Below are 23684 nucleotides of genomic sequence, written 5' to 3'. Positions count from 1 at the left end.
CAAACTGCATCCTCAGAGTGTTTTTCCAAAACAATGAGGTGGCAACCTTTATCTGAACTCTTGAACACGCCTGTGGCTGTCCTGTTGTGTGGACACCTTTCACAGCTGCATGCTTTCTCTGTTTCTCATAGTGTTCCCTGTCAAGTTTGGACCTCTAGTATACTTATCCTTGTCCTGTGCCCAGGCTTGCCATGTCGATGACTCATCCATATTGACAATCTGCTGTGGGCTTTGTTCTCTCAGGGCTCAGGATATTTGCATTTCTTCCCAAGCTTTGCTGTAGGCCAAATCCTTGCTCCTCACCTGGTCCCATCTGGTCTACCCAGACTCAAAAAAAATTACAACCAACAGTCAAAATAAAAGAGGAGCGGGTGGAGATTTTTCCAAGCTGAGACCCTGAAGATGAGAACTGAGGAAGACGGACTCTACATTTATTGGTGTGAGGACGAAAAGAGATACTCAGGATGATGCATATCACACACCATTTCATAAGCTTTCTACTTGGGCTAGAAGTATCTAGCCCATTGCTCATTCCGTGCAAAACTGTGGGACTCAGGCACTCTTTCAGAGCCTTCTAGGACAATATGGGACAAAATGTATAAAATATGGGATGATCACAAAAATGAACCTGATTAAATTCAAACAATGGACTTAATTTTTTTTTTTTTTGCTATCATCTGCTTAATCCCAATCTCCCTACAAAGGTGGTCAATGATTCATTATATTATTATCTGTTTCTCACCCCAACAATTTTATCTACCTGTATCCATCCATTTGCTTAGTACTGAAACCGGGCAGCCATATCTGTTTCTACATCGAACCCATGACTGTCTTAATTTAAAATATACTTTATATTCATTCATTTATATTTTCTTCTCTATAGTCAGCACCCAGGTCACATTTATATGTCCCACTGTCATCTCTCACTAGGACTAATATCATTGCATGGAAATGAGGTGTGCCAGGGAGATGTGATTTACAGTTTTAATAAATGATCAGTGTAGGCCTTCATGAACAGGTTATGTCTGGGAACAGACTTGAAGCAAGTGAAGGCTTTCTAAGAGAAATTCTAATGAAAGAATTTTCCAGGCAAGAGAACAAGCTAGAATGAGTCCAAGAGTGGGAACTTGTGTGGGTATCTGAGAAACAGTAAAGGAAGAAGCAGAGTGGTCAGGAAAGCAGACATAGAGGGTGCGATAAAAGAGACAAAGAAGGGCAGACAGATCATGTAGGCCTTTTGACCACCATCCTCACTTTGGCTTTTATAGTGACTGAGCTGGGTGAGCCTTCAAATGGTTTCAGAAGAGTTATAGGATCTTACTTTTGCTTTAAGTGGATCGAGATGGCTGCTCCATGTAGAATCTTACAGCGGGGCATGGGGAAAGGCAGGAAAACCCCAGAAAAGGCTTCTGAAGAATTCGGCAAGAGAAGATGGTCACTTGAATTAGGATCTAGCAGTGGAGATAACAGAAATCAACTGGATTCTGGATCTATATTGAAGGTAAAGATAAAGGTTTTTTGCTGATGCATTGGATGGGGGTTTGAAAGACAGTAAGGAATTAAAGACAACTCTGAGGTCTGGGGCTGAGTAACTAGGAAGACAGACTTGCAATCAAGTCATAGGGGTGAAGAATACTGATGAGTATGTTTGGGTGGAGTTGGTGAGATCATGTTTATTTGCAGAAACTGGAGGAGAGGTTAAATGAGGAGTTAGATATACAATTCAGTGGGAGAATGACAAATGTGGGAGGTGTCTACCTACAAACAGCACTGAAAGGCAGGAGAGGAGATGAAATCACTCCGGACCCCGGAGTGAGTATAAACAGAAAGGACCAGGGCCTGAGCCTGGGGCACTTCAGTGTTCAAAGATCTGAGAGAAGAATTTTCTTCACAGCACATTCTGGGTCTGAATATAATAAATCTATTTTAAAATGGGTGTTTTTTCACTGGAAATTTAACCAGAAATTTTCTGAAGGGGTAATGATTTTTCCTCATAGAAATATTTTTTAAAAATCCCATAAAGACCTCATGTTTTACTATCGTTAATAAACAAGTAGTTGTCCAGTAAGAGAAGTCAAAATTCTTTTGGTTAAAACCAAATTAACAATACCTACAGTTATGACACACAATATTCTAATGTCAACATTCTAATTTCATCAGCGAGATAATTAATTTTGAAATTATCTAGAGTTCAGTAATAGAATGGGAAGAACAAGATTATATATATTTATATATAATATATATATATATATTTAGTCTTCTAAATAGTAATAAAACACTGGGCAGCCATATTCTATTACAAACTAGAGGAAAAAATAGCAAGGTTGGGCTTAATTTTAGATTCAGGTCTGTTCCAAACAACTCTGAAGGTCAATCCTGGTTCTAGATAATTCACTGACCTGAAGGAATTTCAGGAAGTTGGGGCGGGTTCAGGGTTAACAAAGGAATTCAGGCCTTTGGGTTTAGTCAGTTCATGACCCCAAGGCAGCCACCACTGAATCAATGGGGGTAGAGCTACTGGAGAGGGCCAACTTGAAATTCCGGCTCCCTGTGGTTTAGATTGTCGCCCTGAAACCCGAGGAGCATCTGAGGCATGGAAACCACCCCGCTACATGCATGCCGCTCAACTGCGGGCAGCTTTAATGGGCTCTGCGGTAAATCACTTTCCTTTTGGAACTCTGAGGTCTGGAGTTTGTACTACAACACTTCTTTGTGTTGTGTATGTCTCATCTGTTTGTGTCAGCTGAGACAGAGAGCAAATGTTTAGCAAGGGATTCCAAACTCTTAGCAATCCTTAAGCAATACCAAAAATATGTGGAATGTAATCTTAGTTTCTCAATTGTACACTGTTATTTCTAAATATAATATCCTTCTAAGATTTTTTTTTCTTCTTCTTGATGGTTCTATTCCTGTTCTTCAGGAAATAAAATGAAGATGGCAGAAAAATATAAGAGTAGTTTAGAGTCCCACGTGGCTGGAGTTGGGGCTTGGTGTTACCACTTAACTGGGTGTGAGAACAGGCACGTTGTCTAGGAACATAAAATCTCTAAGTATTAGTTTCTTCACCTAAAGTGGATTAATAGTACTACGCTCTGGGTTAATTTAAAAACATAAAATAACACATTCTAGTGCTTAGCAGAGTGCCTTATACCTAGTAGGTACTCAATAAATCACAGTCCTTTTTCTCTATTGCTACCAATCATTCTGGGCCTCTGGGTCTTGTTTTCATTCAAGACAATTTACTATTTTATCAGTCTTAAATCCTGACATTTTTGTGCATTCTATTGTTTCTAAATAAACGCTACTGAGATGTCATTTACATACAATAAAATGTACTGAATTTCACCTAGGGTAAATTTTGGTGAGTTTTGACAAATATATACACCTGGGAACCACTACAATGATCAAGATGTAGGATCTTTACATTATTCCGATCATGTTTTCTCAGTCTTTTCCAAATCATTTTCTCACTTCAGCCCCAGGCAAAGGCAATCGTTGCTGTTTCCTGTCACTATATATTTATCTTTCTAGAGATTCATTTAAATGAGAATTCTATAGCATGTACTCTCTGTAACAGGTTTTTTTTTTCAGTCTTTCATTTTTTCATTTCATTTTTCATTATTTTCATATTTCTGATGTTCGTTTGTGTGGTTGCGTGCATCAGCAGCTCATTCCTATTTACTGCTGAGAAGTATTCCTTTGTATAACACAACTTTTTAGCCCTCTGCTTGCTGATAGACATTTGGATTATTTCCAGTTTTCTGTTATTGTAAATAAATATCATCTATGTGCAAGCATGTATGTGGTTTGGTCCTATATTTTGACCATACAAATCTTTTGAAATCATAAAGATTTGAGGATCAAGATCACTTATATACAAGTTTTTGTGTGGTCCTGTATCTTTGTTTCTCTGGTAAGGGCAGAGGAGTGTAATCGCTAGGTTGTAAGGTAAACACGTAAACTTGACAAAGAACTGCCCAACTTTTTTCCAATGTAGTTGTACATTCCCCTTCAGCAACCACACTTGGTATAGTTTAGGATTCAGCATGGCTGGGCCATAGGGTTCCTGGAGATTTGGTCAAACATTCCAGTGTGTCTGGGAGAATGTTTTTGGAGGAGATTAACATGAGAATTGGTAAACTGAGCCAAGCAGATGGCACTCCCTGCTGTGGTTGGGCCTCATCTTGTCAGTCTCAGGGCTGGATAGAAGAAATAGGCTGATCTTACCTCAAGTGATGCAAGCCGAGGGGCTCACCTCCTGCCTGCCTGGCTGCTGAGTTGGGACACAGGTCTTTCCTGCCACTGGAACTGAGACCTCAGCTCTTCTTGGACCTTGAGCCACTGGCTTTAGGGCTGGAGTTTTTGGTTCTCAGGCCTTCAGATTGACTAGGATCGGCTCTGCTGTGTCTCTAGCTTGCTGACAGCAGAACCTGGGACTTAGCCAGCCTAATCTTGTACATGGCAGAAGGGTTATTTCTTTATTTTGTCAATACTGTATTTGAGGAACAGAAAAATTTAATTCTACAAATTCCAATTTATCATTTTTTCCCTTTTATTTTGGACGCTTGGTGTCCCTTCTAAGAAACGGTAGACTCTGAAGATTACCTTTATGCTTCTTTCATACAATTTTAAAAAATGTGGCCTTTTTATTAATGTTTATGATTAATTTCAAGTCAAATTTTGCATAAAGTTTAAGGTAATTGTTGAGGGTCATCTTTTTTCCCAACTGCACACCTAGTTCTACTCCTGTTTTTCAAAAAGAACTTCCCCATCAAAGTACCTTGGCAGGGGATCCCTGGGTGGCTCAGCAGTTTGGTGCCTGCCTTTGGCCTCGGGCACCATCCTGGAGTCCCAGGATCGAGTCCCACATTGGGCTCTCCGCATGGAGCCTGCTTCTCCCTCTGCCTCTGCCTCTCTCTCTCTCCTGAATAAATAAATAAATAAATAAATCTTAAAAAAAAAAAAAAAAGTACCTTGGCATCTTTGTCAAGTCTGTTCCATTAATCTATGTTTCTATCCATACTAAAATATCACACTGTCTATATCACTATAGCTTTACAGTAAGTGCTAAGTGTAACCGAGTTTTGTAATCTTACATCCGATGAACTTACTAAACTCTTTTTTTGTTGTTGTTCTATTAGCTTTTGCTAGACTTCTTAGGATTTCTACATCCAGAATCATTTTCAGTTTTTTTTTTTTTTTTTTTTTTAGTTTGTGCTTCATATATTTTGAAGCTCTGATACTGAATGTGTACACATTTAGGACTGTTGCATCTTCCTGATGAATTAGATCCTTTATTATTACAAATTGTTCTGACCTCACTTTGTCTGATTTTAGTACAGCCACTGAAAATTTCTTATGCTTAGTTTTACATGATATACTTCTTTCACTTATTTTATTATGTATGCATTTTCTTATTAATATGGATTCTTTGTAGACAACATACAGGTGTGTTTTTTATTACCTTTTTTAATTGGTGTATTTAGACACCTATAATTCCATTTAGGCAATGGAACCACAGACATGGTTGGATTTCGGTCTACCATATTGATATTTGCTTTGTATACTGTCTTTGTTCATTTTTCTTCCTTTTAAACCTTATTTTAGAGTAATTTTTTTGTTCAGGATTCCATTTTATTTGTACTATTGGCTTAAGTATACCTCTTTGTATTTTTTTAAAGTGATAACTACAGCTCTTACTCAAGATTATATTTTCAGTGATATTTGTATAGCAAACAGCCTTAGAGGATAGAGATAGTCTTTCTCTCTAAAGCAGAGGGCTGGTTTGTTTGCAAATTAGTATAATAAAGATAACATCTCCCTCCAGGGCAAATGTTGGGCCTATTTGCTTGCATCCCATTATAAAGGATTGTGGTTTCTTCAACTCAACTGTGATACACATTTACTGTATATACTGCTTCCACTTAGATCTGCCTCTATTTTGCCCTCATGGGATTTGTGGGGAAAGAGGAACTGATTCAAACGTGAAACTCATGCTGCTTGCTGTGCCATTATAAGAAAGTTCATAGTCTTTGTTAGTCTTTATAAGAAAGAGATAACAAAGGAAAAATCCAGGAGATTGAAGGTCCTGAGACCCTCTCTGAGTAAGACATCAAACTGATTTTTTAGCTTTATCTCAGCCTATAGAATGCAGACAACTGGTCAGATTCAGCAATAGAAATGTTTTAGACAGATGCAGAGAAAGAAGACCCATGGTTACAAAAATACTGTGCAACAATCTTCATAGTATATAGTATCTGAAAAGATAAGCATGGGGCAAGGGAGTGATATGGAAAGTGCTGGATAAAGAGAAACAGATGATCACAAATAGGAAAGAATAGCAGCGAGATGGCTCAAGAGTATATCTGGTAGGAAGGCTGGAGGAATATATTCATTGTAAGTATCCTCAGGTACTAAGGGAAATTGATGACGTTTTGGAATATAGGTGAGGTCAAGAGCCTGGAGCCGATGACCAAGAAAGAATTCTTGAGATGTCTTTAGTGCAAAATGATGACATTATTAAAGCACAGGGATAGGACCTGTGGGCAAGAAGAGCAGCTGCCCAGGGCCTGTAAGGGGTGGCTGATTAAATGCCCAGGAGTTGGGGGAGGTAAGCTAAAGGCAGATTCCAAAAAGATTTTTATATGCTAAGGAGAACCTACAAGATACTGGAGGCCTTGCCATTGTCAAGTTAAAGACGGATTTTCCCTCTAGCAAGACATTAACATGAAGACAACTGGAAACTTCCTGAAGAATGTCAGACATATCCCACCCTGGGTGGGGGTTGTTTGTGGGATATCAGCTGTGGTTTTGTCCTCAGCTAGCCCTGCTCCCTCGTCAAAATAACTGATAGAATGAGTATCTCAGGGGAAAAGAAAGAGGGAGAATTGATTGGAAGGGGATGGAGGGTGCTTCATGGTCGTTCTGGATTAGAGTGTGCAAAAACGTGGTATTTGTGTGAGATTGGGAAGGTCAAAGTGAAGCAGGAGATTTTTAATCTCTAGTAAAATCATTGTGGTTAGATGTGGTGACAGCCGCAGAGGAGCTCTTAGGTTCCAGCTCATTCTTGCTTCCTCTACTACACATCCTGTTCTTCTTCCTGACTGTTGGCCCCACTGATCAACACCAGCACCTCACCCACCACCAGATGCTCAGCAGCATCCCTCCGGAGTGGCAACAACACAGAGGCATGGCTCACCTTAGGCTTCCCTACTTGCCTGCCTTCCTTCTCACTCCCACCTGGTGCAGTGCATGTTTTAACTTTTCATGTTACTGGTTGGTGACTATGTATTTGATCCTTTAACTGCTCTCCTGGTCCCCACCTTCCCTATCCTCCCACAGTTATGTGAGGTGTAATTTTTATAAATGAGCCCTATCCCACATTTCATGGAGGCCTTACTTCCGTAATTGAACACTGACTGTTACTTGGTTTTTAAAAAGCTAATATTTTATTTTAAAATATGCTGTTTTCTTAATTCCTCATTCTACTGCTTCTTTATGAGTGTACAGAAATGCAACAGATTTCTATACATTGGTTTTGTATTTTGTGACCTTACTGAATTGATTTATCAGTTATACCATATGATCCAGCAATCATTAGTTAGCCAAAGAATATGAAAACACTAATTCACAAAGAAATATGCACCTTATGTTTATTACAGCATTATTTATAATAACCAAATTATGAAGCAACCCAAGTATCTATCAATAGATGATAAAGAAGGTGTGGTATGTATACATAATGAAAAAGTATCCAGCCATAAAAAAGAATGAAATTTTCCCATTTTAGCAACATGGATAAGTCTAGAGAATGTAATGCTAAGCAATATAGGTCAGAGAAAGACAGATACCATATGATTTCACTCATATGTGAAATTTAAGAAATAAAACAAAGGAAATAAAAAGACAAACCAAAAAAATGGACTCTTAACTGTAGAAAACAAACAGATAGTGTCCAGAGGTATGGAGAGTGGGGAGATGAGGGAAGCAGGTGATGGAATTAAAGAGCATACTTATGATAATCACTGAGTAATAGAATTATCGCATTACTATATTATGTATCTGAAACTAATATGTTTCTGTATGGAACTATACATTAACTATACTGAAATTAAAATTTTTAAAAAAGGAAAAAATACACTATATATTTAAACCAAACTTATTTAATTTTTGGTAAAAGTACTTAAGAATTTTATAAGAAAAATACAATAAATAAATTTTGATATATTTGTCACATACAAGGCATGTAGTTACCCACTATATTTTTGAAACAAACTTTATTTAATTATTGAAGGAAAGAGTTTGTTAAAAAACAAAGTTCAACCAAATAAATGTAAAGATCAAAGTGGCTTTTTTCACCAATTCCTGAATCAAGCAGCATCCCATCTAGAAGACAGAAAGATAGAAAAGAGCTCCAAAGAGCTGTATAAAATGGGAGAGTTTAAAGGCAGAGGGCAATAGGGACAAGGAAAAAGTGGATGACCACATCTTTCTGTGGAGGAGGGAGGGGTCTATCAAGTGTATTACCTCACTAGGGCTGACCAGGAAATTCTAGACTTACTATCTTAAAATTACAATCTTGCGACAGATTGGAACTATAGTTAGATTAGGTACTAAGTCTTGGTTTGGTGACATGAACTTAGCACAAGTGTCTCCATTTTGGTCCTATTGTCTCTTGTTTCACAAATTAACATGAGCATTCTTAAAAAAACACAAACAGCCATTAAAATCCAACAAAATGCATTTTTTTACTGTTTGTTATATGTGTGACATAAATATTATTCTGTGGAATGATGTGATCTTATCTTTAAAATAAACACATTTTTTAAAAGCAATGCAAGCAAGCATTGGCATTCACTAGAAATGTGGAATTTGAGTAACTCCAGTAATACTTACTTAATATTGACCTTATCAAAATGGGTTATCACATAGATTCTTTTAAAAAAATCCTTTCTTCCAGGGTTTTTATGCATCAGTTGATGCTGTTTTGCTGATGTTCAGGAGAGAGAGTTGTGGGCTGGAGATCATGTTTGGAAGTTATCAGCTTAGAGATGGCATTTAAAACTATGAGACAGGTTGACATCTCCAAGAGAGTGTAAATGGAGAAGAGATGCTAGATGGAGCTCTGGGACACTCAACATCACACACACGCACCCCTCTATATGTTTATATCCTAAGCATATTTATATCATGTATATATCATAAAATATATAGACATACAAAACAGAAATGTATGCATATGTATAATTTAGGATTACTATTTTGACTAAGGATAAATGGACAGAAGGTGCATGATAACAAAGAAGATTTGTGCTTTGAAATGCATGCTTTGATAGGCCATATTGTTACTAAAGTTGGGCCATACAATGAGCTCTGAAGCTCTGAATCTTTCAGGGGCCAAAATAAGATGGAATCTACATCGTTGATGCACAAAGTGGTTACATGAAAGCAACCAAGCACAGGCTGAAGGGGAGGCCAGGGTAAGAGCACTGAGGACCTTGTGTCCACTTTGTACTAGCTGATAAATATTTTGAATATCACCTTACTTGTATCTTAGATGAAAGTGTATGGACTTTGCCTTTTACATTTGAGAGACCTGGAGAACTTAAATGACGATGTGAATCAATTGGCTGCCTCAAACCTTTGTCTATTTATTTACTTATTTGTTCACTTTTTCTTTTTTTTTTTTTTTTTTTTTTTTACTTCTAACATTTTGGTGCAGCAGGGAAGAGCACTAATTGAAGACAAAAGGTGCTGGAGGGAGGAAGGTCGGTGAGAATACCAGGTTAACTGTGAGGAGGCACTTGACATAAGAGGGTGCCATGGAAATGGGATCCATGGAAGCCAGACTGGGGAGGGATGTCTGAGCAGAAAGACCAGACAAGAGATTCAGACAAGCCCTGAGATACATAGTGACGTCGATGGAAAGGTTATTAAGTGTTACTACAGAAAGTATTGTCAGAAGAGTGAGAGTGAAAAAGTGCATTTTTACATATGTTGAACTTGAGAGACCAGCCATTTCTGCCCCTCTGGTAAGAACTGGGTTGGCGATCAACATTTTCCATTGGTGAGAGTATGCACGATGGCAATTCAGGAAATCCGTCCATCGCTACATTTCAAATATTAGACAAGACCTACATTTCCTGAAGTACTGCTTTGATCTGCTGCCCGCCCCTGCATCCTTGGTGATACCCATGGCTTGGAGGGTGAGATGCCTGCATGTACCTTAAAAGTCTGTTTATGATCTGATCAGGGATCCCTGGGTGGCGCAGCGGTTTGGCGCCTGCCTTTGGCCCAGGGCGCTATCCTGGAGACCTGGGATCGAATCCCACGTTGGGCTCCCGGTGCATGGAGCCTGCTTCTCCCTCTGCCTCTCTCTCTCTCTCTGTGTGACTATCATAAATAAATAAAAATTTTAAAAAATTAAAAAAAAATATGATCTGATCAATCTCTGTCTTTTCAGCTCTATCTCCCATTACATGCCTCGCTCAGTCTGTTTTGTTGAAATCTGACACACCCTGGCACAGTCTTTGTGATTTTCTGCATGTTGTTTGACTTGCTTAAAATATTCTTGTCCCACTGTCCATAAAATTACATATTCCTTTTGCTTAAGTTCATGCTGCATTGATATTAAGATATTTTGTTCACTGATGTCAAACAGCAGCCTGAAAATAATTTTAAAAGAGATCTGAAAAATATGATGAAAATCACTTCAATATAAAATAAGTTAATTTCAAAGGAAGATTTTAAGACTTCCCTTAATGCAAAGTGGGTAAGGCACAAGTCATGTTAGATTGTGGCAGTGAGTCTACACGTGCATACAAACCTCAGAGGTAGATAGATTGCTGGGTATAATTTACTCTTGTCCTCTGTTTATAGTTATCTTTATGAGATGGTATCTTTTTAGGCAGCAAACATCTTTCATGTGATTAATATGTCTGGGAAAATATAAGTCATGGTTTATTAATCATGGTTGGGAGAGTACTAAGTAAAACTTAACCAAACAAAGGAAAGTCAATACACTTGATGTTGGGCAAGCCAGACATACTCATCTGTTTTCAATTAATTGATAATTTGATCATCCAAGCAAATTATGGGAGAAATGAGGCATTCTCTATGTTAAACAGTAATAAAAATACTGGTTGAGATGCTTCTTTTAGAAGATCCTGTTAAATTGGAATCATGGTGTGTGAGATCTCAAAGCAACCTCAGCAAGCAGCTGAGGCAGCCTGTTGATTACTGGGAGCTCACATACACAGCAGAGACAGGCTGGCCCAAGCTCAAGCCTCTGTTGTATCTGCAATCTAGAGAGATTAAGGATTTTCCCAGGTTGACGGTTAGTGATGAAAATGGAACTGTTTGATAATTTCTTCTCACTATTCTAATTTTAAAAAACAACACACTCTCTGGATTCTATTCAGTATTGATGGCATATAAGTGTTTACGAATGTGAAGTGTATATAGGAATATGTTCACAGCATGGACACAAGATGCAAACATTACTTAATAAAACTTACTATGAAAATGCTATATTTTTGCACATTAATTAGGTACACTAGAATGATTAAACCCCTTTTGAAATATATCAATTGGAATTTATACGATCTACTAATTAGTTTATCAACTATTTTAATATTGGGTCTCTTCTACATCCAGGCCTATGGGTTGGAGTTCGGAACCAGGTGGTATTCTGCTAAATTAAGATGTTAATTCCTGAAGGGTAGTTTTAAGGGGTCTATCTCATTCTTTTGATCAAACATTGATCACTGAAGTATAATCACACAACATGGACAGAGCTAACATGAATTATTAAGTCAATGCACTTGCACAACTGTCACTCAGCCCAACATATGGAAAGTTACTGGCACCACAAACTCTTCTCTAGGCCTCTACCGTCATTACTTTCCTCCCCAAGGGAATCCCCATTCTGATTTCAAGCACAGTAGAGGATTTTTCCAGGTTCAACATTTATTTAAATGGCTATCATAAACAAAGCTGCTGTGAGTGTATATACACGTCCTTTGAGTATAGTACTGAGAGTAAAATTGTTTCATCATGGTTGAGTGCTAGTAGTTGACAGCCTGTAACTAAAGTCAGTTTCTCAAGACATTTCTCCAATGCAGATTCCCAAGAGCGATGCACAAGGTGCTTTGTTGCTTCAAACCCTCACTCACACTTGTTCTTATCACATGCATGTGTTTCATATTAGTGTTCTCATGAGCATATGGTGGTATTCATTGTGGTTTTAATTTGTGTTTCCTTGATGATTAATGATATTGGACATGGATAGCCATTTAAGTATATTCCTTTGTGAAGTACCTGTTCATATCTTCTGTCCATTTGTCTGTTAGATGGTCTTTGTGAAGGTTCTTTCTATATTCTAGATAAGCATATGCATGTATATAATATATATGTTATATATATATTAAAAATATATAAAAATAGTATTTATATATAAATATAAAATAGTATTTATATATAAATTATATATTATATAATTATAAAAATATAAATATATAAAAACATATTATATATTATATAATTATATATTATTATATATAATACATATATAATATATGTATTCCTTCACACATTTCTACTCTCATAATGGTGTCTTTTGATGAACCTAGAGGGTCATGATTTTAATGAAGCCCAATAGGTGATTCCCATTTTATGGTTAGTAATTTTTGTGTTCTGTTTATAAAAATCCTCACAAGTCCCAAAGATATTGTTTTATGTTTTATTTTAAAACTGTAATATCTTACCTTAAAGTTTTAAAATTAGAATTCATCTGGAGTAGTTCTTTGGGTTATGATGCAAAATAGGGGTCAAGGTTAGCCCCCACTGTAAATATTCAAGTTATCTTACACCAGTTTTTGAAAAGAAGCCCTCCCTCACGGGCCACCTAGATCATAAGACAGGTGGTCATATATGTGTGGATGTATTTCTGAATCTCCTATTCTGTTCCAGTTCTGTGTTTTACTCAAACTTTGCCCTAATGCCATACTGTATTATCATTGCAGTTGGAAAATCCTCCAAGTTTATTTTTCTTCAAAAATGAGTTAGTCAAAAAAAATAAATAAATAAAAGAATAGTTAGTCATTCCTGACTCTGTCTTTCCATATACATTTTATTTGTTTTTATTTTTTATTTTTAAAGATTTTATTTTATTTTTTTAGTAAACTCTATACCCAATGTGTGACTCGAACTCACAGCCCAGAGATCAAGAGTCACATGCTCTACAGAATGAGTCAGCCAGGTGTCCCTCCATATAAATTTTAAAATCAGCTTATCATAGGACACTTACCAGGATTTTTATTGGGATTACATAGAATCTAAAGAACATTAAAAGAAAACTGGTATTTTAAAATACTGAATCCTCATATCTATTCCTCCATTTATTTAGATCTTTAAGATTTTTTTTGTATATTTTGCTTTTCTTAAATGAATTTGATTTTTTTTATATAATAGGTCTCATTATTGTTAATGGCATTATTTCATATTTTTTATTTTCCTATTTTACATTGCTAACATATAGAAATAATTGGTTTTTATCTATACGTTATAATAAGCGAAATTGCTATGCTCACTTATTAATTCTAGAACTTGATTTGTAGATTCATTTGGATATTCTTATACATAATCATGTCATCTGCAAATAATAGCAATTTTCCTGTTGAATCATAATTTCTATGCTTTTTAAATTTTCATTTTGCTGCATTATATTTGATAGTCCTTCATCAAAAAGTTGACTAGAAGGAGCAGTGGTGCCCAGCTTATCTCAGTCTTGGTCCCTTAAGAAAAGATTTCAATTTTATCCCTTCAAGAACTGTATTGACCTGGATTATTTTAAAATACACTCTTTATCCAATTAAGGAATAGTATCTCTATTTGTAGTTTTCTAGTATTTTGTCATGAATGGGTGTTGAGTTTTATTACAACCTTTTTTTCCCTGTATCTACTGGAATAATCATGCTTGATTTTCTCTTTTATTCTTTTAGCATGAGGTATATTGATTTCTTTCCAGAATGAAACCAAACTTGCATGTCAGAATTAACTCCATTGTGTCATGATGTGTTACCGTCCTTATAAATGACTGCATTTGATTTGCTAATATTGTGTTTACTCACTAACTTTTAGTGTATGTTCGTAAGATGGTCTCTACTTTTTCTTTCTTGTAATTGTCAGGTTAGTATAAAGTGGGAGTTTATCCACACTTTCTATTTTGTGAAGAATTTTTGAAGATCAATGCTATTCTGTCAAAACTGGTGGTATCCTCTCCTTTTGTTGAAGCCATTTGGGCCTGACTTGTTCTTTAATTGTCGTTTAATAGACATAGAACAAATAAGATATAATACTTTTTCTTGTTGCCAGTTTTGTTAAAAGTTTTTCAAGATATTTGACTGTTTAGTCTAAATTTCATGATTTTTTTTTTCTCCTTGTATTTTTTTTTTATTTTATTTTTTAGAGAGAGAGATAGAGAGAGAGTGTTGGCGATGGTCTGGAGGGGCAAAGAGAGAGGGAGAGAGAATCTCAAGCAGACTCCCTGCTGAGTGTGGAGCCTGGCATGGTGCTCCATCTCACGACCCTGAGATCATGACCTGAGCTGAAATCAAGGGTCAGATGCTCAAACAGCTGAGCCACCCAGGCACCCTAATCCTTGTACACTCTTTTTTTTTTTTATCTTTGTACACACTTAAACAGACTTTATTAGTAGTAGTTTTTTAGAGCAGTTGTATGTTCATAGCAAAGTTGAGCAGAAAGTACTGAGAATCCCCACATACCCCCTTTCAACGTAAATGCACAGCTTCCCCCACTGTTGACATCCCACACCACAACGGAACATTTAGTATAATCAATAAACCAACATTAGCACATCATCACCCAAAGTTCATGGCTTACATTATAGTCCACTTTTGCTGTTGTCATTCTATAGGTTTTGACAAATGTATAATGACCTTTATTCATCATTGTAGTATCTTGCAGGATAACTCCACCGCCTTAAAAATCCCCTGTGCTCTGCCGACTTAGCCCTCACCCCTCCAACCTCTGGCAACCACTGATCTTTTCACTGCCTCCAGAGTTTTGCCTTTTCCAGAATGTGATACAGCTGGAATCACAGAACGAATCAGCCTTTTCAGGGTGGCTTCTTTTCATTTAGTAACATGCATTCAAGCTTTCCTTCCTGTGTTTTAAACTCCGTTTTGAAGTGTATATATGGTTATGAAATGTGTCTTTTTTATCTCCAGTTATAATCTGTTCTTGAAGACTATTTAACCTTATGTTCATACTGTCATCTTAAGCTGATTTTCATGCTTTATGTTTTTTTCACACATTTTACTTTCATTATTGACATTATATGTAAAATTGGACCCTTTGAAGCAACATTTTGAGGTCTTCCTTTTTTACCTTCTCTGTCAATACATGCCTTTTAATTCTAGAGTTTAAAAAATTAATTTTTAAAGATTTTATTTATTTGAGAGAGAGAGAGAGAATGAGGAGGGGCAGAGGGAAAGAGAGAGAGAAACAGACTCCTTGCTGAGCAGAGATCCTGATGCAGGGCTTGATCCCAGGACCCATGACCTGAGCTGAAAGCAGATGCTTAACCATCTGCACTACCTAGGTGCCCCTAAACAATTAATTTTTAATGTAGTTTTTGGTATGAATGGATTTAGGTTTACCATATTCTTTGTTATCTCTTTATCTTATTCTGTTTCTCTTCCTCTGCTTCTTTTTCCTTTTCTTTCCTTTTGGATTATTTGATTCTCAAAAGATATTCTTTTTAAATTAGGCTACTGGGAATCTCTGGGTGGCTTAGTGGTTTAGTGCCCACCTTCGGCCCAGGGCATGATCCTGGAGACCCGGGATCGAGTCCCACATCAGGCTCCCTGCATGGAGCCTGTTTCTTCCTCTGCCTGTGTCTCTGCCTCTCTCTCGCTCTGTGTCTCTCATGAATAAATAAATAAAATCTTTACAAAAAAAAGTTACCTTAAAAAAATAAAATAAATTAGACTACTATTTCTATGGTCATATCTCTTTGCATTTTTAAGTGTTTCTTTAGGAATTACCATATGCCCCCCTACCCTACTTGGATAGGGATGAACATCCTGCAGTATTGTACGACATCAGGTAAAATGTAGAAACTTTGCAGTTATATTGGTCACATTACAGCACCCCTCCCACTGATTTCTATGTCGTGGTTATCATATGATATACAGTCAAACACCTATCAGCCTATACTATCATTTTTTATTCTCAAGAGTCATAGCTAGACTTTAAAAACTTAAAAGGAAAAGCAGTCCTTTATTTTTATCCTAATCATCATTTGTGTGTTTTTTTTAATTTTTTAAATTTTTAAAAATTTTTTGTGTGTGCTCTTTTTTAAAAAATTTTTTTTTTATTTATTTATTGAGAGAAAGAACACATGCAGGGGGAGAAGAATGGGCAGGGGGGGGAGGAGGCAAAGAGGCAGAGGGAGAAGCAGGCTCCCAGCTGAGCAGGGAGCCTGATGTAGGGGCTTGATCCCAGGACCTTGAGATCATAAACTGAGCTAAAAGCAGATGCTTAAACAACTGAGTCACCCAGGCAGCCCAGTTTCTGTTTACCTTGCTGCATTCTTAAAGACCGATGTGTGGCTCTGAAATCACTTCCCACTGCCTAAATAGTTTTGCTTCAGCATTTCTTGGAAAGCAGACCTTCTGAGTCCAATCCTCTCAATTTTTCTTTCTGAGAATACTTTTATTTCACTTTAATTCCTGAAAGGAACTTTTGGTAGGTGTAGAATTCTTAGTTAACAGCTCTTGTCCTTCGTAGTTTAAAGATGTTCCACAGCTTTTTTGGCCTCCAGGGCTATTGATGAGGAATTTGTGGTCCATATTCAATGTATCATTTTCCTATTATGTTTTCAGAATGGCTTTTTTTGTCATTATTTTTAAAATTTTAATTCCAATATAGTTGATATACAGTGTTATAGTAGTTTCAGGCATATAGTATAGTGATTCAATGTTCCATACAACACACTCTGCTCATCACAAGTGCCCCCCTCAATTCCCCATCCCTCCAGCCACCTCCCCTATGGTAACTCTCAGTTTATTCTCTATTAAGAGTCTGTTTCTTGATTTCTCTCTCTCTCTCTCTCTCTCTCTTTTTTTTTCTTTGCTCATTTGTTTCTTTAATTCCACACATGAGTGAGGGCATATGGTATTTGTCTTTCTCTGACTGACTTATTTTGCTTAGCATTATATGCTCTAGTTCCATTCCCATCATTGCAAATGGCAAGATTTCATTCTTTTTTTATGGCTGAATAATATTCCATCGTGTATATATACCACATCTTCTTCACCCATTCATCTATCAATGGGCATTGGGTCATTGCCATAATTTGGCTATTGTCAATAATGTGGCTATAAACATGGGGGTGCATATATGCCTTTGAATTAGCATTTTTGTATTTTGGTGGTAAGTTCCCAGTAGTGGCAAATAGATCAAATTACTAGATCATAGGGTAGCTCTATTTTCAATTTTTTGAGGAACCTCCATACTGTTTTCCAGAGTGGCTGCACCAGTTTGCATTCCCACTAATAGAATAAGATGGATTAAATGGATTAAAGACCTAAATGTGAGACCTGAAACCATAACAATCCTAGAAGAAAGCTCAGGCAGTAATTTCTCTGACATGGACCATAACATTTTTCTAGATATGTCTCCTGAGGCAAAGGGAAACAAAAGTAAAAACAAACTATTGGGACTTCATCAAAATAAAAAACTTCTGTACAGCAAAGGAACCAATCATCAAAATGTTTTTCATTTTTTTTTTTTAGTGTGTGTTTAAGATTTCTGTTTGGTGTTTGCTGAGTTTCCTAAATCTGTCAATTCATTTCTTTCAACATATTTTTGAAAGCTTCAGATATTTCCTCAAATAATTTTACTGCCCCAGTATCTTTCTTTTCTTTTCTTCTTTCTTTCTTTCTTTCTTTCTTTCTTTCTTCCTTTCTTTCTTTCTTTCTTTCTCTTTCTTCTTTCTTTCTTCTTCTTTTTTTTTTAGATTTTGTTTATTTATTCATGAGAGATATAGAGAGAGGCAGAGACACAGGCAGAAGAGAAGCAGGCTCCCTGCAGGAGCCCAATACAGGACTTGATCCTAGGACCCCGTGATCACTACCTGAGCCAAAGGCAGACTCTCGATCACTAAGCCTCCGAGGTTCCCTCTTTCTCTTTTCTTTCTGAGACTCCAATAACACATACATATGACCTTTTAATGTTGTACTGCAGATTCCTAAAGCTCAGTTCATTTTTTCCATTTTTTTTTCTCTGTTCATTATATAGGAAAATTTGTTCTTGTCATCAAGCTTACTGAATCCTTCCCTTGTCGTCTCCTGTTTTGCTCTTGATTCTCTTCAGAGTTTTAAAATTTTCAGATATTCAATTTTTTTTCAATTCTAAATTTTTAAAAATTTTAATAAAGTTTATGAATTTTTGATATTTTCCATTTCTGAGAACTTCTATCCCCCTCCATCACTTAAGCATATTCATATGCCCTAAGCAGAGCACAGCTAAAACTTCTACTTTATAGTATTTCTCTGATTAATTCCGACTTTGGGATCATCCTGAGTTTGACATCAGTTCCTTGACTTTCCCTTGAGAAGGGATCACATTATCTGGGTCTAGTATGTGAAATCATTTTTCATATGGAACTTCGGACATTTTGAATGCTATACTGAATGGACACTGGCTTATGCTATACTTCTTTGGAAAATGTTGATAGTTGTTCAGTTTTTTAATCCCTTATTATTTTGTGCAAGCAAGCAACTCATTTTTGCTTGGACCACCAACTGCGAATTTCGTCTTGCCCTTTGTGCATGGTTGTTACAATATCCCTTTATTTCTCAAAGCCTTTACTGTGCTTATTTGTGTTGGAGGCACACAACTTGCCCAAGTTGTGAGCCTGAGACTTTGGTGGTTTATATACAGAATTATGGAGTCCTCTTTGGCTCTATCTGCTGGAGGATTCTCCCCCTGTTCTCTATCTGCAAGCATTCTTTTTCTAGTGCCAGAAAAGTAGGAGCAAAATATAGGCAGAGGGAAAATGGAAAGCCCTGTCCACAAAGTTGCTTGTCTACAGTTGACTCCCCTCCACAATCTACTCATTATGTCTAATGTTCAGAGTGCTCAAGTGGCTGTTCTTTGTATTTTGTTTAGAGTTTTGCTTGTATGCAGCTGAAGGAATGGGTTGTAGTGGCCTAACACTTCATAACCATAACCAGAAATTCCATATATCTAGTATCTCAAAATGACCAATTTGATGTCATTGCTGTTTTGGTACCTACATCTATTTCACAGTCTTAAAAAAAAAAAGTTAAATATTTGGCTTTATCTTTATTGCCAAGTCAATTTAAAAAACACATCCACCATCCCATTAATTAATTTCACACTATTCTTAAAACTGAGTTCTTTCCTTTGATTTGACGTATTTTTGCATAGTGCTCCAATATCATTAACTTTTGATGGAGGAGTGCTTTAGCAAGATGAGGTATTTAGAGGAGACGGGTAGTGTAGACTGCTCTTTAAATAGCTCACTGCCTCTATGAGCCTTGCTGAAATTTCTTTCTTAGAAATCAAGAAAAAGGATCGTGTCTGTGGGCAGTTTTGAGTAAATTTCTCCTAGACTCTCATTTAGCAATTCTGAGGTGGGACTTTTGTAACTCTGAGTACAAAGAATACACAGTATGCTGACACTCCAGAGTTCTTTCCTCCCTTCTTGGCTCTGCCTGATTCTCTTGGCTGGTTGAGGAGGACTCTGCCCTCATTTGCATTTTGTGATCAGTGGTCTCCTTCTTTCTTCTCCACATTTTCACTTTGGGCTCTTTTGTTTCCTGGGATTAAGCAAGTACTCTGGCAACCCAAAAAAACAAGTGTCAATGTGGGGTGGGGGATAGGGGGATGTCTTTCCAAGTTTCTGGATGGTATGGATGGCAGAGTATGTTGGTACCATATAAGAAGCCTCTAGTCAGACACTATTTTCAAACAGAAAGTCAATTTTTTTTTTCACGAGGAACGTGAATCTCAAGGAGAGAAAACTAAATTTGTTGGAGGAAGAAATCTAGAGATGCTAATATTTGACAACTTTTAGAACTCAGAGTGTGAGCTATTGTTTTCCTATTTGGCATAGAAATTGAAGAGAATAATACAGAAGGGACTCACTGAAGCCGTATTGAATATATCACATACTGTAAAAAGGGAGATTTTGTTTATGTTTTGTTGATATTTTCTATACACTTAACACTTAATGGCAAGCTAGCCAGGATAATAAGATAGGTTATGAAATATTTAACAGTTTAAGCCAGTAATTTCTGCTGAAGATAATTTTTTTTTTGGCTAGGATGCAATTTTACTTTGCCATATTTTGAAAAGAAAGGACAATTAACCAGTACAAAAAACGTAAGGCAATTAACATCGGGGCATTTATTCTAAAGGAGATTAAGAAACAAAGCTCCAGCCTTTTTAATTAATGGCAGTTATTACAAATCAATGACCTATTGTCTGTGGACAAGAGGTCACAGAAGGTACCTGGTGAGTAACTGCAGGAAAGCAGAGGTGATGCTAATGTTACTATTTATGTCATTATAATTAGATACTAGCTAGCCAGCTCTTCTTCCATTAAGCTCATTTACAACATTGAAAGTAAGGAGTGGAATGTTTGCGTTAAAAAAATCATGAAGAAGATTCAGAAGTGTTCCCTGTATCTCCCATTATGTGAAGGTACAAATTTTTGTACTAGAATGACATTTAAAATGGAAAGAGAAGAAGGCAGTATAGATGTGAAGATAATAAAAGTGTATCAGTACACGTTTTAGTATTTTTCTAATTTAGAAAAAAAATCAGTACAAGAATAGAAAGAAAGCATGCAGAAAAGGGAATATGTAATTCATTTATTTACTTTTAGCAAAGGATCAAGTGATCTTGTAACAATACTATAGGAATACACCTTGGAGAAATTGTGGGTCTGGTTCTAGATCCCTGCAATAAAGCGAATATTGTAATAAAGTGGGTCAAATGAAAGTTTTGGTTTTCTAGTGCATATAAAAGTTATGTTAAAAAAAAGTTATGTTTACACCATACTGTATCTTATTAAGTGTGCAATAGCATTACATCTAAAATAACCGATGTACATACGTCAATTTAAAATACTCTATTGCAAAAAATAAAATAAAATAAAATAAAATACTCTATTGCTAAAATGCTAACCATCATCTGAGCTTTCAGAGAGTTGTAATCACTGATCACAAGTCACCTTAAGAAATGTAATAGTAATCAAATGGCTTGAAATATTGTGAGAATTACCAAAGTGTGACACAGAGACACAAAGTGGGCAAATGGTTTTGGAAAAATGGTGCCTATAAACTTGTTTGATACAGGGTTGCCACAAACATTTGTTTAAAAAAAAAGCAATAAAGCAAAGCACAGCAAAATGAGGTATGCCTATAATAACATTTCCAGTCTCTACTCTTGCCAGAGCCACAGAATTTAATTCTTTCCTTTCTAATCAAGGACTTGTTTCCTTGGAAACCTCTGGAAATGCATCTGCTTTCCTCATAGATCTTCTGAGGTCAACTAACAGATTAACTACAAAATATTCCCCCTTAAATACAATCCTTCTGTTAAATTTGCTGTCACAAACAATGCTGTCAAGAGATACTTGCAATCATTTATCCAAATTGTATCTAAGTAAATGAGATTTTAGTAGTGATTTTTTTAAAAAATGAGTATAAAAATAATCATTTAAAATTATTTTTAAAATCCTATTCACTAAGCTTTTGCTCTCAGAAGGAGTATGACGCTAAGTATTTTGTATATATATTCAGCTGCTCACAGCTCGATTGCTACTAATTGTATGACCCTGAACAACACTCTTCAACCCTAATTTTCTCACAGATAAAATTGATATAACAAAAATACCATCTACTTGATGTGTGTGTTGAAATGATTCATGCAGATAATTAATTTCACACATCTGCCAAAGTGCCTAGAATAGATTGTGTCTAATATTAGTTATTAATTGCTAAAAATGATATGCTAAAGACAAGGTGATTCTTTTATGTTCAGAATTATTTTATATATTGATGATTGCTTGTAGATTTTTTAAAGCTACTGTACACTCTATCTGTACAATATACCAGTGCAGGGTATTAGAACTGAAAATAATTCTTTGGTATGATCTAAACCTAGTCAGACATTGATTGAGAATGAATTCTCCCTAGCAAAAGCGTTCTGAATATCCAAACAGCAGAAATATTTGGAAATTATTAGAACTCTCAGATTCTAGATTTCACATACTCTGTTGTTATATCAAGTATACTCTTCTTTATTCAACAGCATAAAGAAAAATGCAACTTTGACTTTATTTGCTACTCCATCCTTATTTTGGAGGTGGTAATAATAGATCACCAACACACATATATAAAAATAGATGTAATATTTCACATATTCTCATTTTAAAGCTGACTATATTCTATCTTTATTTTGGTGATGGTAATGACATATCCATAACAAACACACATAAAATAGGAGAAAGCACAATGATATAATATTTCACATATTTTCATTTTAAAACTTGACTAAGACATTCTAAGACATCCCTATTGTTTCTTTTTTACAACATAAAGTGAAAGGAAAGTTGTAAATGTTTTACTGCAAGACATGGAGTTTCTTCTGGTATTTTCACATTTTGTTATTCTAATACTTAAACCCTGTATCCGACTGAACATTATTTCACTTTGAGGATCCACCGAAACTCTTACTACACTTAATCCCTGTGACATATGATGTTTGAGCATCTTTCCATATATTTATTTGACATTCATTTGTCTTTTGTGAACTGTCAAATCATTTGCCCATTTTTAAAAATTGGGTTGTTTGTGGCAATAAACAACTGTGTGGCTCAGTGGTTGAGTATCTGCCTTTGGCTCAGGTTGTGATCCCAGAGTCCTGGGATCAAGTCCCTCCCCGCAGAGAGCCTGCTTCTCCGCCTGCCTGTGTCTCTGCCTCTCTTTGTGTGTCTCTTAGGAATAAATAAATAAATAAAATCCTTTAAAAAAAAAAGAAAAGGCAATTTATATAAAAAAAAAATTGGGTTGTTTGTTTTCTTATTACTGGCGATAGAAAGTTATTTATACCTTTTGGATGCAAATCTTTGTTTAGGTGTGTGATTTGCAATGATTTTCTCCTGGACTGTGGCTTGTCTTTTTATTCTCTTAATGTCTTTTGCAGAATAGAAGTCTTTGATCTTGGTGATGTCCAATTTTAATATATATTCCATATCCTTGCTGTCTGTTACCTTTTGTATCAATTACCGAGAAAGAAGTGTTAAAGTCACCAACTGTCATTGTGGATATTTCTGTTTTTCTTTTCAGTTAGAGCAGGTTTTGCTTTATATATTTTGGAGTTCCATTTTTAGATAAAGACACATTTTAAATTGTGTATCATTCATGGGTTGACCTTTTTTTTTAATCATTTTTAACTTTCCTTGTTCTGAAGTCATTGTTATTTGATATCAACACAAATAGCCTCACTTCCTTTTGTTTAGCGTTTGTATGATGTATCATTTTCTATCTTTTTACTTTTCATCTATCATTAAAGAAAATCAGGACTGGATGATAGTTTAAGTGGTAAGAGCAGATTTTATTCAG

General features: G+C 36.1%; 1 long non-coding RNA gene across 1 annotated transcript in view; it reads left to right on the top strand.

Annotated features, from left to right (window-relative positions):
* Positions 1-23684, top strand: part of LOC144283938 (uncharacterized) — a 41789-nt gene that overhangs the window by 3339 nt on the left and 14766 nt on the right. The window lies entirely within an intron of this gene.

This window comes from Canis aureus, chromosome 15 (genome assembly GCF_053574225.1).
Source record: "Canis aureus isolate CA01 chromosome 15, VMU_Caureus_v.1.0, whole genome shotgun sequence".
Taxonomy (NCBI): Eukaryota; Metazoa; Chordata; class Mammalia; order Carnivora; family Canidae; genus Canis; species Canis aureus.
The sequence above is the reverse complement of the archived record's forward strand: the minus strand, read 5'-3'. Positions and strand labels throughout refer to the sequence as shown.